Below are 18,435 nucleotides of genomic sequence, written 5' to 3'. Positions count from 1 at the left end.
AGTGTATGGAGAATAACATTCCCTACAATTTGTACTTTGTTTAATGTATTAACTTTTTCAACATTTAATATTACTATTTGCTACGGTCTAAATTTCTTGTCCCTGGAAAATTTATATGGGACTTTATTCCCAGTAGTATTAAGATGTAGGACCTTGAGGTGGAGATTAGGTTTTGAGGGCAGAATCCTCAAGAATGGGATTTGTGCTCTATAAAAGAGGCTCAAAAAAGTTAGTTTGCCCCTTTTATCACATGAGAACAAACAAGGCAACATCTGTGAGGAAGGGGCCCTTACCAGACATCAAATCTGCTGGTGCCTTAATCTTGGACTTCCCGGCCTCCACAAGTATGAACAATAAATATCTATCATTTATGAGTTACCCAGTCTAAGAAATTTTGTAATAGCAGCCTGAACTTGCAAGAACATAACTCATAAATAAATCTTATACAGCGTACATTTTATACATCAAGCACTATTCAATATTTAAAAATTTTTTGGAAGAGTAGTCAAATCCTGATTGCACAATAGAATTATACATGAAATCTTTTTTAAAAATTCCAAAGCCCTATTCTTGAGCTCATAAATTCTTATTTAATTTTTTGTGTATTAGTATTTTCACAACTTTCCCAAATGATTCCAACATGCAGTTAAAACTGAGAATGGTTGCTCTAAATATTTTAATAAACTTTGGGTTTTGCTTAACTTTCTTAAAATTTCATGCATTTTTCAGTGATTCTAAAATACATTATAGTTCATTTATTTACAACAGTGCCAAATAATTACATTATTATTGATAATTTTTAATTAATTTTATTATTTTATACTTATTTTATGTATTAGAATTACAGAACATTTATTTACATAACTACCTGGGTTAGAGAAATATTAATAGCTCTAAAAGGAAAAGATATTTTCTCAACCCAGTCAACATTATACTCTCTGGATTAATGATAGATTGACTATTGATTGGGGTGATCAATTTATTGGAAGACAACTTCACGATGATTAACATCCATGTAAATCTTTATTGTTCTGGGCTTCTGAACATGAAGTTACATCAGTGGATGGTTGTAACCTAACTATCCATCTGTCACTCCCATGTCCATCTGTCTCTTCCCAGTGTGTACCTTGTGCATTTACATTAGTTATGTTTTAGGTGCATCACATTCCAATCAGTAGGTGATCCAGATGTTTATATTTCAGAAGTTAAATAGCTGAGGCCACATAACCAGCCATTGTCATGGAACACTTACTAAGCCACACCATTAGACTCATTTTCTTTATGGATGATTTCCTATACTGGTTCGGATTAGTACCACTTATTTTGGCCACAGCCTTTCTGTTTTCCAATTTTTAATCTTTTTTTGAACTCTTTAATAGTTATATATATATATACAGTTACAGACATAGAGACAAATATGTATCTATCCATGATAAAACTACTAAAACAGAAAATGTGTATATGTAAATATTCATTACTTATTAAAAATTGTAATTATTTGACAAAGACTAATTACAATGATACGGTTAGGCTTTGTGTCTCCACCCAAATCTCATCTTAAATTGTAATCCCCATAACCTCCACAGATCCAGAAGACCAGGTGAAGGTAATTGAATCATGGGGCAGTTCCCCCACGCTGTTCTCCTGATAGTGTGAGTTCTCATGAGATCTGGTGGTTTTATAAGCATCTGACATTTCCCCTGCTTCAACTCACTCCGTCCTGTCACCCTGTGTAGAACGTACCTGCTTCTCCTTTGCCTTCCACCATGATTGTGAGTTTCCTGAGGCTTCCCCAGGCATGCAGAACTGTGAGTCAATTAAACCCTTTTCCTTTATAATTTACCCAGTCTTGGGTATTCTTCATAGCAGTGTGAGAATGGACTAATACACACAAACTACTACTTCAATCTTCCTTTTTTATCAATAACATTTGAAATAATTTATAATAACTTGTGCTTCTTTTCTCTATCATTATGCTTTAGAATTCTTGCAGACTTTACTGGCAATGGAGATGTTTATTGCACATTTGGACATCAGGTAAAAAATGTTCATAAACAAAAGAAATAATATTTAACATGGTAAATGGTCAATAGGAAACATGTTATTTAAAAAAAACCTCAGAGGAGAAGTAAAATAAATAAACAGTCTGCAAAAATTATTGAAAACAAAACAAATATTTCATGTTACAATATTTCCGTGTATGGAAAAATCAGTTCTCATGAACCTGGCAGATTACTGCATGGCCAGAATGGGTTCCCACTCACAGTACTCCAGCATCATTTTCAAGTCGACTCATTTCTCAATCATAGTTACATTGATAAGTTTAACTTGGTTGAAAACAATAGCATAAAATGATTAAGACACCAGGAGGCTCTATTATGATGAGACAAGGTAGTAAAAGCAATGTACAAATGTCTTCTAATACATCTTGGGCAGAGTCAATTATGTCTTATGAAATCATTATGTCTTATGAAATCACCAAGAAGGTAATGAAAGCAGGTTTAAGAAATCTGAATCAAGCTAAAAGCAGTAAAAAGCAACAAGTAAATGAAATTAACTTCAAGTCATTGGCCCATGGCAACTTCTAACTTACTGCTTTGCTCTAGGTTCATAAAAGAAAAGATTTTTAAAAATTGCAACATTAAAATAGTTGTCAGTTTTACTGCAGTTTACGGGCAAAGTTCACAATATGATTTACAAATTAAATAAATGCTTGGCAACACTAACAGAATATTATAGGGGAAGTCAGAAAAGATTGTTATATAAGCCAGTTTATTTCTTTTAGAGAGGCTATTGAAAACACATTTAAAATGTGTTTTCCAACATTTAAAAAATAGCAATAAATTAAAGTCAGAAAAAACTTACCAGTCTCTGAATTTACTGCATCATTATAATGTATGCTATGAATCTCTAAAGCAGTTTTGTCCAATGGAACTTTTTAAGATGACAAAATATTTCATCTCTGCACTTGACCAGTGCAGTCACCACTAGTCATGTGTAGCTACTGAACAATGAAATGCAACTAAAGTGACTGATAAACTGAAAATTTAATTTTACTTTATATCAATTAATTTTAAATAGCCATATGAGACTAAGGATTACTGTATTAGACAATTCTGAAGCCTAGGTTGGATTTTATGAATATTTGAGCTTTTCAAAATAAACTGAGTCTATGTTTGCTGTGATGAATTAATGTAGTTAAAGAACAACAAAATATATTCAGTGAATCTGAGAAATTCAATGTGGAAGTATATTAAGCTAATTTTACAGCATCGGAATACTTTAAAATGCAGGACAGCCATGTTCACATTAGGTGGCAAGGTGACCTTCAATGGAGCCCTAGGCAAATCGTTAAACAAATGAAATATTGTATATGTGTTGATATGGTTTGGATTTGTGTCTCCACCCAAATCTCATGTTAAGCTGTAATCCCCAGTGTTGGAGGTGGGGCCTGGTGGGAGGTGATTGGACCAGAAGGGTGGATTTCCCCCTTGCTGTTCTCATGATAGTGAGTAAGCTTTCATGAGATCTGATTGTTTAAAAGTGTATGGCACCTCTCCCTTCACTCTCTTCCTTCTGCTCCTGCCACGTAAGATGTGCCTGCTTCCCCTTTGCCTTTTGCCATGATCATAAGTTTCCTGAGGCCTCCCCAGCCATACTTCCTGTACACCCTGTGGAACTATGAGCCAATTAAACAAGACTGAACTGCGCTGTAAGGATAAAATAGATGACAGAGTTCAAAGATCTCATGTGAAATAAAGAATGTGTGTCAAAGCTTTTTATGCATTGAAGTGCGATTTAGCTATTGGATTAAATAAATGTATTATTACATTCAGTTTCCCCTGTTTATTTTTACTTTTTAAATGTGACTACTAGAACACTTAAGACCACTTATAATACTCGCATGGGTAGCTCACATTATATTTCTTTTTTTATTATCGTTAATTTTTTGTTATTTTTCACTTTTATTTTAAGTTCAGGGGTACATATGCAGGTTTGTTATATCGGTAAACTTGTGTCATGGGGGTTTGTCGTACAGATTATTTCATCACCCAAGTATTAAGCTTAGTACTCATTAGCTATTTTTCCTTACCTCCTCCCGGCTCCTACCCTCCACCCTTCAGTAGGCCCCAGTGTATGTTCTTCCCGTCTATGTGTCCATGTGTTTTCACCACTTAGCTCCCACTTGTGAGAACATGCAGTATTTGGTTTTTTGTTCCTGTGTTAGTTTGCTAAGGGAAGTCTGTCAGACAGCACTGGCCCAGAGGCTCTGTGTAAAACAGTGCTTATCTGCCTCTGCTGGAAGTTTGCTTAGGGTCTGTTCTGTGCAGTGTCTCTGAAGATAAAATTTCTACTTTCATTCCCTTCTCTGTCCAGAGCAAAAATACTGTCTCATCAGTTTTAAAGAGAGTTGCTTTTCCTTCTATGTATACACTACACACTTTTTTCCAACATTTTATTGCATGCATTATTTTATTTCATTTTCAGAACAATCTTAAGATACAGGCACAGAGTATTTCAAGAATCCTGAGGAAGAAACCTGAGGATAAATTCCCTGGATAGTTAGGCAAAATGTTATTTAATAAATGACATTTAAACTGCATCATGGAAAATAAGTAGGAATCTGAGAGGCTAAAGAAAGGAAGGATATTCACATAGAGGAAGACTTCATTATTGTGAATTTGAAATATATCTTTCATAGCAGGTGGAAAAAGACCACCTAATATTTTTCAGCTTATGAAGAAAATAATCAAAAGTGTATTTTGATAGGGTGGAATTGGTTTTGACTGATGATGGGGTCCTGAGACCAGATTAGAAAGTCTGATGAGAAATATGGGAAAGGAAATATTTGAACAAAGCCCTCCTCGGTGTTCCCGGGCCTGATCCAGTTGTTAACCCTTGGCTCCCTCTCATGATGTCCTGCCATGTTTGAAGTGTCTGGTCCCTTTTATAAAAACTCAACACAGGCATACCTTGTAGATACTGTAGGTTCAGTTCCAGACCATGACAATACAACAAACATTATAACAAGGCAAGTCACACATTTTTTTTTTTGGTTTCCAAGTGCATATAAAAGTTATGTTTATACCCTACTATAGTCTAAGTGTGCAATAGCATTATGTCTAAACAACACATCTTACTTTAAAAATACCTTATTGATAAAAAATGTTGGCATAGAGATACAAAGTGGGCGCATGCTGTTAAAAAAATGGTACTGACGGACTTGCTCAATGCATGATGGCACATACCTTCAATTAAAAAAAAAGTATCTCTAAAGTGAGTAAAATGAAGCACAATAAAAATACCTGTTACTACGTTACCTCAGATTGTTTGTATTGTGTCTATATAGAACATATTTCCTTTTTCACCCCTGCCCAAGTTCTTGCCCTCTCGTTTGTAACCATTGCTTTAATAGTATTTCACATTGATAAGAACTATTTTGAATTGGCTCTGGTGAGGAATTTTAAGGAAGTATGTGAATGTGAAGCAAGAATGTGAATAATGTGATATTCAGATTTTATTGTGAATTTCAAGTACAACTGTATAACCAATTTTTTTGTTCCATTGATAGGGCAATTACATACAGAGTAATGAATTATGCCTCTACCACTTAGAATACGTGTGATCTAATTGGCAAGTTATGTAATATTTTTATATCTGTTTCCTTATCTAAAAAGTAAGAGTATAGCAACTTATCTGATATGATTTTGTAAGTATCATATATCCATATGGTACTTGAAATATGTCTGGCATATAAAGTGTTCAATATAAGTTAGCTAATTTTTTTCTTTATCATTATTATTATACTGGAAATAGAACTTATTCTTACAGAAGTAAAAATAGAGAACAGATATTTAAGAAACAGAAACATATATGTGTTTAATCAATCATCTCATACATTATGCAACAAAACTTCCAATGCATGAAAGCATGACCATAAAATGCAGGGTTTTTCTCTATGTTATATGGTTCACTAGCTGTCTCATTACTTGTGCTCTATGCTCCAAAATGTGTTAGTATTTTTAACTTAGTTTGAGACCACAGGCTTCATTCTCAATTCTAATAATTCTTCTGATGACTGTTTATTGTACATCATACAAGGCACTGCTAGGTGACAGTGTACACTTCTTTAGTAAAAACACTCCACACTTTCGAATTTTTGTCATAATGATTTCATTACTAAACATCCAAAATGCCACATAGCTTTCCTTTAACCACTTTTTTTCAACCACTATTTTCCTTAACTTTTTGACACAGGATATACACTTCCTGTGCTTCTTGTTCTTTTTTTTTATTTTTTTATTTTATTATTATTATACTTTAAGTTTTAGGGTACATGTGCACAATGTGCAGGTTAGTTACATATGAATACATGTGCCATGCTGGTGTGCTGCACCCATTAACTCGTCATTTAGCATTAGGTATATCTCCTAATGTTGTCCCTCCCCCCTCCCCCCACCCCACAACAGTCCCCAGAGTGTGATGTTCCCCTTCCGGTGTCCATGTGTTCTCATTGTTCAATTCCCATCCATGAGTGAGAATATGCGGTGTTTGGTTTTTTGTTCTTGCCATAGTTTACTGAGAATGATGATTTCCAATTTCATCCATGTCCCTACAAAGGACATGAACTCATCATTTTTTATGGCTGCATAGTATTCCACGGTGTATATGTGCCACATTTTCTTAATCCGGTCTATCATTGTTGGACATTTGGGTTGGTTCCAAGTCTTTGTTATTGTGAATAGTGCCGCAATCAACATACGTGTGCATGTGTCTTTATAGCAGCATGATTTATAGTCCTTTGGGTATATACCCAGTAATGGGATGGCTGGGTCAAATGGTATTTCTAGTTCTAGATCCCTGAGGAATCACCACACTGACTTCCACGATGGTTGAACTAGTTTGCAGTCCCACCAACAGTGTAATAGTGTTCGTATTCCTCCACATCCTCTCCAGCACCTGTTGTTTTCTGACTTTTGAATGATTGCCATTCTAACTGGTGTGAGATGGTATCTCATTGTGGTTTTGATTTGCATTTCTCTGATGGCCAGTGATGGTGAGCATTTTTTCATGTGTTTTTTGGCTGCATAAATGTCTTCTTTTGAGAAGTGTCTGTTCATGTCCTTCGCCCACTTTTTGATGGGGTTGTTTGTTTTTTTCTTGTAAATTTGTTGGAGTTCATTGTAGATTCTGGATATTAGCCCTTTGTCAGATGAGTAGGTTGCAAAAATTTTCTCCCATTTTGTAGGTTGCCTGTTCACTCTGATGGTAGTTTCTTTTGCTGTGCAGAAGCTCTTTAGTTTAACTAGATCCCATTTGTCCTATTTCTCCTTCCTTTTGCTATCACTACTCTTCATGCAGCATTTAGCCGCCTGACCTCTTCTTCGCACACCCTTTCCATTGGAAACTTCATTCATGCTTGTAGCTTTGAATATTATTTGTTATGTAGATGATTCCCAAATATTTATTTTCCTGCATTCCTTCTATCTATCCTAAATGCAAATTATTTTCACCTACTGCCCATTTTGAGTTTTACTTTCAGAACAAAGTCAATGCATAACTAAACTCATTCTTTTGTTTACAAAACTAGTTTTGTGTGTAATTTACTTCCTAAATGGTAATATCATTCTCCAAATCATGTGGATTCAAAACTACAGTTTATAGTATAGTGTTTAAGAGCTGTCTTTGAAATTAGATGAATTGCAATTTTCCCTGGCACTACCATTTGACAACTTTGGGGCATTTGGAAAATCTCTAATATTTTAATCTCAATTTTCTTATCTATAAAAACACCTACATGTACAGAGCCTAAATGAAGATTAAATTATATATTACTTCTAAAGTGATTAACGCCAGTTATATAGCAGAAGCTTGGTAAGTGTTGCTGCTATTTCTAGGGCTATCTTCGTAGAATCAGCCACATCACTGGTCTTCAGTGCATATGGATGTGGTAAATGAATGACTCCATTGTCCATCTCCTACAGGACTCTTTCACTGTGTCATAATTCATAAAACACATCAGGTCTGGCTTTTCTTTGTATCCCTGACTTTGTGTCGCCAGCTCGCTTACTGTATTATATCTATTATGTGGATCCACAGGCAGAGTATGTCCCCCCTAGTTCCTTAGCTGAAGACAGTAGGGCCAGGAATTATACACACCACTGCAACCTTACATTTTTCTGACCTTGCTGCACCATTTGAAGTTTCATGTCGTTAACAACTTGAATGATCTTTCCTGGGCAATGAATATAATTACAATGTTGACACTGAAAGGAACTGGATGGAAAAAAATACAAGTCTTTAATCTTCTACGGAGCCTATAATGCTCAAGCTGGCATAACATTAGTGCTTTATGCTATGTTTAAATCTGTGAGTTACAACAATTGTGGAGGACCTGATGGCTTTACAAAATTCTGATCTCGGAAATCAGCCCCTCAGTTGTCTCAACTCTTTTGCAGTCTGTACCTTTTTCCTAATACCTCGGAATTCTTTGTTCCCAAATAAACTTTTGAGTAAGATTTGTTTTCATACCTGCCCACCACTTTTCGTTTTCACTTTCTCAGCACGTTTAGGTACAAGCCCTTATATATCTGAATCATAGTTATAGCCTGCCATCTTCTTATCCTCATTCTCCAAAAAGATCCACTATGAATCAAAACAGAAAAACCTCTGGGGATTAAAGGCAAATCAACTCTGTTTCTGTTGATTTTTAACATCTTTGAGTTAACTCTAACCTGTATACCTCAAGTTTTTGCCTGACTGTTTGTTAAAATTACCATTCTGCTTCAGAAAATCTGGTTTACCCATGATTTCTAAATATGCTGCTACTGCCTAGAACATGCCACTTTTATCATTACCCATTTAAATTCCACTCATTCTACAATGTCTGTCAACCCACAGCATCTTCACTAAATGGCATAGCCCACAGAGGTTTCTCTTATCTCTAAACTTATTTGCTACTTATAACTGCTTTATATTTCAGAGGAATTATTATTTCTCTAAGGATGAGGACTGTGCGTGACACTGTTTACAGTTTCTAACATATAGTAGATACTTGATAAGTGCAGGATATTTTGGCAGATGTTATTAGTATTAGTGTTAGAATAATCAATCAAGGAAATGAGTAAAGCACATTTAATAACATGTATAATTAAAAAGGGCTTTGAATCATATTTGCAATCAGAGGACTTCTTTCTGCATAGAATCACAACAGTACAGTTAGAATTGTATTCCTTGTTCAAGCTTAATCATTGAAAACTTTCATTCTCGCATGTGTGAATGTTGGGTAGTTGGGTAGCTGTGTGAATTAAGTTAAAGAATATGCACTAAGCAAGTCGTGGAATGTAATAATGGTAAATAGTTATTTATTATTACAAAGATAATGAAGATAATTATGATGTTGATACTGAAAGGCATTAGAAGGAAAAACATTTAATCTTCCATGGAGCCTATAGTGTTTAGGCAAGCGTAACATTAGTAATACATGTTGTTTAAATCCTTGATTTACAATGCTTACCAAGAAACTGGTGACTGCCCAAATCTCCATGATCCACCTTAGAAGTCATCCCCACTGAAACATTGCTTTTATGTTACCAGCTGAGAAGTATTATGTGAAAGTGTTTTCTTCTTAGTCTTAAAAGTGGTACCTCTGACATTTATATCGGGGCTCTATGGAGTTTCAATGTGTGCAACAGGAAATAACTCTCCAAAACCTCTTGCAACAGGAAATAATTCTCTGAAACCTCTAAGTCCCCAAACAGTCTTCCAGTATCAGAAAGTATGTAAATAAATCATGCACTCCACACCTTCCTATTTAAAAAGTTGATTTTTAAACTTCTAATTTTTATTGAGTAAGTTGCCATTCCTCCCCACTTTTCTATACATGAAGTCAAGAGACTGGTCTCTCCGTGGGCTGCCAGAGTAGATGAAGATCATTGAGCAACTTCTATAATCTTCTTAAACAGATTGTTTATTTATTTATTAAGCAAACACATATTAAGCACTTACTAGAAAAGGTACTCTTGAAGCACTGAAGAAAAATTATAAAACAGGTAAAAAATTATAAAACAGATATAAACACACACACAAAAACAAAAAATAATTAGCCCCTATGAAGCTTATGTTGAAGTGGGGTGGTTGTGAATACATGAAATAGATAAGTAAATATAAACATATTAGAAATTGATCCATATTGTGAGAGAAAAACAACAGAAAAGGAGAAGGAATGGGAGAGGGCTTTTGCAACTTTAAGGAGTATCGGAAGGCTTCAGAGAGAAGGAATCATTTGAACAATAGCTTAGATGATGTGAGTCTCCTATATATTTAGAAAGGAGTAATCTAGGCAGAGAGGATAAAAAAGGCAAACACCATGAGGTGGGATTTTTGTCTGAAATGTTCAAAACCCCCACGGACCTCTACATTTAGGTAAAATTCGGATACAGAGGAATATGTAAGTGAGATAGTATTTAATACTGATTGTCTTTCATGGTGTGTGATAGCTACTATATAGCATTTACTCCAAATAATCCCCACACAATATGTTTATAAAGAAGCTAGGACTTTGTTCAGTAGTAGAAAAAATATGCTAAATATGCTAAAATATGCAAAGATATGTAAGCCACATAGAAATTGAATTTAGTCAGGGGTTCCTAGAGAAACAGAACCAACAGGATATCTATCTATCTATCTATCTATCATCTAGCTAACTAGCTAGCTAGCTAGATATGTTTCTATGTAGTCATCTTTTAGGAGGTTTATAGTAAGAAATTGCTTATGTGATGATGGCAGCTGGCAAGTGCTAACATCTGCAGGGTGAGTCAGCAAACTGATACCCAAGAGAGCCAATGGTGTAGTTTCAGTTTGAGTTAGAAGGGTTGAGAACCAGAAGAACCAATGGTTTTTGAAGGCTGTAAGGTGTGAAATCAAGGAAGAGTAAATACTTCAAGAAATTCAAGTCAAAGGCAGGAAAAGTGCAGTTCAAAGGCCATCAGGCAGGAAGAATTATCTCTTACCCAAAGAAAGGTCAGTCATTTTGTTCTATTGAAGACTTCAACTGATTGGGAGGACTATCCACATTAGGGAGGGCAATCTGCTTTATTTATTCTACCAATGGACATGTTGATCCTATCCAAAAACAATTTCATGGAAACAGTCAGAATAACTTTGACCATGTATCTGGGTACCCAGTAACCCAGTCAACACATAAAATTACTCATCACTTGGATAAACAAGGTTGGATTCAGGCCTATGCAATTGCTTCCACAGAACCATTGCAACACTGACCATGTGGTAGATAGAATCATTTGGGGAAACTTGAAAAAAAATATTCTGTTATTACTTCACCATAGATGCTCATGAGAGAGTTCCACTTTAGTCTATAAAGGACAACTTTATAATAGGTCAATCTTCCACCAAGAAAAACTAGAACACCTGCATAAGATTTTTTTTAAGGTTTGAAGGCATTGGTTAGCTATCAATGCAAGTTAGAGGACTTCAAGGCTAAGATTCCTAGAGAAGGAAAAGTCAAAGGTGAACCCAATATTCTGTAAAGTTTTGCATCATGATATTTGCCAATTACTAACCCTGACAGTACATATTTTGGATAGAAAGCAGCAGACAAGAAGCTGAAAAGATGAGCACAGATTTATCTATTTCCAAAAGGCTAGGGCATAATCTTAGAGTTCAGGACCTGCCAAACAGCAGGGGACCTAAGACAATCAGGCATTCCATTGGATCACTGAAGATATCTGCTGTATTAAAAATTAAATCAAAACATTTAAGATGAGCACAGATTTATCTATTTCCAAAAGGCTAGGGCACAATCTTAGAGTTCAGGACCTGCCAAGCAGCAGAGGACCTAAGACAATCGGGCATTCCATTGGATCACTGAAGATATCTGCTGTATTAAAAATTAAATCAAAACATTTAAGAACTAGTTATTCAATAAATTGTTTAAAAGTAACTATAATAAACTGGTTACATGTTAACATAAATCATATATTTTTATGAAAATGCTTATATTTTCTCCAAACAAAAAAAAAAAAACTGCAGGCAGAAGACTGGTATTGTTTTATATTTTAAAAATCTCTTCTGTATCTGGCTTAATAGAAGACAGCTGAATTCTTATATTTTCTTCTGTATTCTATTTTCTGTATATGCTATTTTGACTGAAGCATTGAAGAAGATTTGGCCTCAGGAAGATACATATTTAGAAGAGCAAAGACTATTTTAATATACTCTTCAGATATTTGTGGATTTTCTTTCATATTACTCTCAAACAACTGAAAAGTTAAACTAATCTTTATGAATTGGTTAGTTTCTTACACATAGAATTTGAAACCTTATCAATGATTTTTTGTATACTTTTAAATTAAAATCTCTGGAGCAATATTGAACATTGAATAGATTTTGTGTCCATACATGATTTTGTAACATCATTCATTGGTCATTTGGAAAATATTTGTTCCATTAGTTACGTATAACTTAAAATGCTGACACATATCATTATACAATACCAATATGTCACATTCACTAAAACCTTTAAACATCTCTTCAGTAAGGAAAATTTTAAATACTAAGAAACAATCAAGCTCATTGTGGAAGATACACCATTTCCTACATTCTACTTTTTGGTTGAAAGCTCAAATTTTATAATTAGCAACAAGACTATCAGTTATTTACTTTGAAGTTAAAGAGTTACTGCATTCACTGGCCAGGCATGGTGGCTCACACCAGTAATCCCAGCACTTTGGCAGGCCAAGGTGGGAGGATCACGAGGTCAGCAGCTCGAGATCATCCTGGCTAACATGGTGAAATCCTGTCTCTACTAAAAATACAAAAAAGTTAGCCAGGCATGTTGGTGGACGCCTATAGTCCCAGCTACTCAGGAGGCTTGAGGAAGAAGAATGGCATGAACCTGGGAGGTGGAGCTTGCAGTGAGCTGAGATAGTGTCACTGCTCTCTGCCTGGGCGACAAAGTAAAACTCCATCTCAAACAAACAAACAAACAAACAAAAACCTACCGCATTCAATTATGGGAAACTATCTTCCAAATATCTAAGTGTGAATAATTATATTTTTCTGTCGTGTTTTTCTTTCAAGTAAAAATGGTATTCCATGAAAATTGACTAGATCCGCTGATGACTTAACTGCACAAATGTTTTCCTTGAGCTATCCATCTGACTATGGAACACAGCAGAAGCATTATAAATGTACTTCCCATTTTGTCATACAGAACTTAAAAAAGATGTATACTCAAAGGTTGAGGGTAAACAAAAATAATTTTTACTAAATGACACACCATTACTTTTGCACTACGAGTACAAATGTCAACACAGTGAACCAGTGAAAAAGGCAAATCATATGTTAGTGTTGCTATGAAAATTACTTTGACCTTGCAGGTCCACCAAATATGTGTTGGGGAAACCAGCCCCACACCACCCGGCAGGTACCCTGAGTCCAGCAGAGACAAATGAGTTAGAAAGAGACAGAATCAGAGTTTAAAAGGCGGGTCCAGGGGACTGGAGCATGGGAGACTTGCTCATTGCCCAGAGCTCTTCTGCTCCACCTAATTTATTGGTTTACAAGCTCTTTGTTCTTGGGGCAGATGTGAGGGGGAGGAAGGGATGAGGAAAAGGATTAATCAATGAAGGAGAACTTGTGAGTCATTCAATAAGATGTATAGCATGGCGGTTTCTGTGAATTTCCTTGAGCAAAGGTGTATGTCTAAACTACTTAAGATCTTTAACTTATCGGGACTGAAATGGGTGGGAGCAGATTTCAAGAGGAGCCAAGATGTTTGATTATACGCCATTGCTTCAAGGGAGTGTTATCTCCCTGAGCAACCTGTGAAATGCCACTGAGTGGTTATGTTCTTGGGGCATAAAGACATGAAGGCAATAAGGAGACTTTTCTCCTCAGAGGCCACCCATGTCTCCCCATGGGTGTCTCACACAGGGGAGACCAACTCATTTGGCACTCCAGAAATTCTTTCCCACATGTCCCCCTTTTTTACCTCTATTAATTTTTTTAAATTAATAAATGTCATTGCTATCGTGGCTCGTTCACGGTGTCTGGCTTCTCTCCCAAGGCGCCGTCCACATCTGTAGACTAAAAACAGACAGCATAAACAGACACAAACCAAAATACAATTTGCAATAGGTTGATCCACCTACGGTTTTAATCCACTTTAAAGGATTGGTATTAGAAAGACCATCAGTGGCTCCAGCAAGAATATCAGCTCTAGGCAACAGGGTGAGATGAGCCTGAGATGCTTCAAAAAGTTGTTTTTTCAGTTTAGCAATATCTAGTGGTAAATTATCTTCTTTTCCTTGTAGGTGACGTCTAATCATCTCCCAATGGTGTTCAGCGGCATCATAAGAGATAAGAGTAATACAAAAATCAGAAGTATTCCAATCACATACCATTTGAATTCTATGCTCCAAGCTCATAATCCGATCTCCCATCCAAATTACTGTTTGACGGAGATCATTAATTTGATTTTCCAATTTTTGATCTATTTGGCTTTGGGATTTCCAAAGCTTAGAATAATTTTTCTGCCAACTATCCAAAAAGCCCGCTGTCTGAATACAAGAGTGCAAAGCAACACCAGCAGCAGCAGCAGTAGCTGTGACAGCTATAAGGCCCATGATCACAACTATTAAAGTAAATATGAATCTCTTTAATCTATTAAATGTTCCTTTTAGTACTTCAGTGATAATATGTATGGTGGGAGAGCCTCCCAAGGTCTATTGAGGGAAACAGGTATCCAAACTCCCACTGAGGCCCTAACCAGTAAAATGCTATTATCTTTATTAAAGGTAGAATTAATGCAGGTAAAAAGATGACAGTTGAGGCACGATATGGTTTGAGAGTTAAGTAGGATATTAATTTTTCCCACTGCCAACATAAAAGGAGGTTTAACAGAACTCTGCAATGGGACTGTCCAATTAAAAGTTGTGGCTACAACAAATCGAAGTTTTTTACTATGAGTCTCTGGTTTTTGTTTTTGTTTTGTTTCGTTTTTTTTTTTTTTTTTTTTGAGACAGAGTCTCTCACTGTCGCCCAGGCTGGAGTGCAGTAGCGCCATCTCGGCTCACTGCAAGCTCCACCTCCCAGGTTCGTGCCATTCTCCTGCCTCAGCCTTCCAAGTAGCTGGGAATACAGGTGCCCACCACCACGCCCGGCTAATTTTTTGCGTTTTTAGTAAAGACGAGGTTTCACCCTGTTAGCCAGGACGGTCTCGATCTCCTGACCTCATGATCTGCCCACTTCGGCCACCCAAAGTGCTGGGATTACAGGCGTGAGTCACCGCGCCTGGCCTGGGTCTCTGTTTTATATTCTCCTTTCCAAATCTGAACTGGGGTTCAAGTCATCATTAATTTCCACAATTCTGGATGTTTTGGACTTATAATTGGATCAATCATTTTTGGGCTTGGAGGAGCCATACCGTTCTCCTCCCACTTAATAGGGTAATTTGTTTTAATTCTTCTATATAATTTTGGTGCATTATCTGGGTAGTCATTTGCAAAAGAAGTCTCTCTACAATCTTCGCTCTGTCCCGTACAATTTACTGCATAGTGTCCCCTAGGGGCCCAATCAATGATGATTCCATAGGAATTATTTTGTAGTACAGCAGCGCTGTTTGCAATACAATCTTCCCAGGTTAGCACCTCTAGCTTTTCAGACCATTTAGTGGCCTGCCTAGGGCAGGGCTTCTTATTAGGTTTAAATCTGGCAATGTGTCATAACATAGCCATGCTTAAGGTATTTAATAGTGTCCAAAGATTGAAATGTCGTTCCACTGATTACATGAATAGAGGCTTTTGATCCATTATGTGCAGGGACATAAACCATCCAACTTTGTTTATCATAATTTAAACATCCTGCTGCCGGCCCCAGGCAGATGGGAGGAAAGCAATAACTAATGGAAACATTTATTAACATTCCTTCCTCCTCTGGATGAGTAAGACCTTGGTTATCTTTTGGTCCAGGCATCCAGCCACTATCATTAACATAAACCTCCACTGGAGGGTATAACCATGTAACAGGCCTAATCAGTGGTGGGAATGGAATGCAGGCCCAATAAGTGTAATTTTGATCTGCCTCAGGTATGGGGAGACTCACTACCAAGGAGACTGCTGCCCTCATAGCTACCATTAGATTACTGGTGGTTAGCGGCTTGTTCTGAGACCTCAATTCTCCTCTGCAATGTGAGCTAGTCTCTTCATCTGCCCACAGGTGGGATGAGTTGCTTGGCGAGTTTTACTGGTTTCCATCTGCTCAACAGAGGTGTTCATCTGAGCCATCTGATGAACTGGGGGTGCAGGGATGTTCCGAGATCTTCTCCTCTTCCTTGGACTTCGGCTCATGGCACAGCTTAAGATGTCTTGTGGGTACCCAGATGGAAAGCTGATTCTCTCCTGGTGAGATACAAGCAAACCCTCGACCCCAACAAGACCCACTGGGGCCTTTTTTTGGGGCCAGTTTTTTGGCCACTGATAAAGAGCTATGATCGACACATCTGCTCCTGTGTCAACCAGACCCTCAAATTGTTTTCCTTGAATAGTGACCATACAAATAGGTCTATTGTCAGAGACTTGATTTACCCAATAGGCAGCTTTGCCTGCTGAATTTGTGCTTCCAAATCCTCCTGTTCTTTTTTCCGAGGTTTCTCCTAAATTAACATATGGTAAAAGCAACAGCTGAGCTATTCTGTCACCTGGATTAGCACTCCAGGGAACAGTGGAGGAGATAACAATTTGAATTTCTCCCTGGCAATCAAAGTCCAGTACTCCAGTATGTACTTGAATTCCCTTTAAGTTTAAGCTGGACCTTCCCAGTATAAGTCCCACCATGCTGTTTGGCAATAGGCTGTAAACTCCCATTGGGACCTTCCTAGGAGGCTCCCCAAGAAGGAGGGATGTGGCTTCAGTACAGCATAAATCTACTGCCCACTTTTAGCTGTGGAGGGGGACAATTGCTGTACATTTGTACGGGGATAGACTGGGCTGGGAACACTCCGTTAGGAGTCGGGGACATCCAGTCCTGAATTGGGAATGCCCCACTTTGAATAGGGGCCCGGTCCTGAGTTTTGCCTTTTTTGGCTCTTTGTACACTCTTTTTTTGTATGTCCTATCTGTCCACAATTATAGCAAGATCCAGGGAACACTCATGTGTTTTTTGTTACATTTAGTCCAGCCATTGCCTGAGCAAGGAGGCTGGCCTTATCTAAATGCCCCCCAATGCCATAGCAGGCTTTAATGTATTCACTTAAGATTTTTCCTCATTTAGATCTGCCTTTCCCTTAATAGGTCTAATTGCTGCCTGACATTCTGTATTAGCATTTTCATAAGCAAGCAGCTGAACAATCACTTTCCTGGCATGAAAATCCGAAATAGCCTTTTGAGCCGCATCTTGCAAACGGGTGATAAAATCTGGATAAGGCTTCCTTGGACCCTGTTGAACTGAGTTAAAAGAAGGATAAGTAGTACTAGGGTCGTGAATCTTTTTTCCCAGGCTCTTAGGCATATAGTTCTGAGCTGATCAACAGCCTCATCACCCATTACCATCTGTTGATTGAGAGTACCCCATGCCTGTCCAATTCCAAGCAATTGATCAGATGTGCTATTAACAGGAGGTTGGGCTTGAGCATTTCTGCGTGCCTGATTTGTTGCCTCATCCATCCACCAGGTTTTAAATTGGAGAAATTCAGAGGGGTACAGGGTGGATCGGGCTAATGACTCCCAATCCATAGGTTTTAAACGCCGGTTATAAGCCACGGATTGTAACAACGAATGAACATAAGGAGAATTTGGCCCGTATTTTCCAATTGCTTACTTTAAGTCTTTTAATATTTTAAAAGGAAATGGCTCCCAGCGTGCTTGAGCATGTTCTCCGGGCTCCTCAGCTGAAGAAATAATTACTGGAAACTGCCAAGCATCCAAATCCCCTATTTCTCGTGCCTGGTGAATGGCTGCCTGGATTGTCCCTGTGCCATAATTTGTATTTGGGCCGGCTTGCAGCATTCCTCTACCATAATTAACAGGTGGACAAGCCTGGATCATTCCCTCACACTAATTGGCTGTTGGGAAAGCCTGAAGCTTCCCTTCGCCATAGTTAATGGCCGGGCGTGCAACCATGGGAGCAGCCAGCCTCCTCTCCTCAGGCTCCCTTCCAAAAATTCATAAAGCTGAGACGTGGGTGGCCATTCCGGACCTTCCCCTAAAGGCACAGTAGGTGGCACTGTTTCTGCAGTAGGTGGAAGTGTTTCTTTCATAAGTTTTTGGAAGTTAGCATATATACCTTCCCGTTTCTCCCCCTTTTTTAAACTAGACTGTGATGGTTCACTTTGCTGATCATCAGACTCCTGATTATTAAACTTATCTATGCCATCCTGAAACTCCTCCTCCTCCTCAGTGTGGAAGGGCTCCAGTG

General features: G+C 37.5%; 1 pseudogene; it reads right to left on the bottom strand.

Moving 5' to 3' along the window:
- Window positions 1–16,193: 16,193 nt before the first annotated feature.
- Window positions 16,194–18,065, bottom strand: LOC134761633 (uncharacterized; annotated as a pseudogene).
- Between the last annotated feature and the right edge of the window lie 370 nt (window positions 18,066–18,435).

This window comes from Pongo abelii, chromosome 5, assembly GCF_028885655.2.
Source record: "Pongo abelii isolate AG06213 chromosome 5, NHGRI_mPonAbe1-v2.0_pri, whole genome shotgun sequence".
Classification (NCBI taxonomy): Eukaryota; Metazoa; Chordata; class Mammalia; order Primates; family Hominidae; genus Pongo; species Pongo abelii.
The sequence above is the reverse complement of the archived record's forward strand: the minus strand, read 5'-3'. Positions and strand labels throughout refer to the sequence as shown.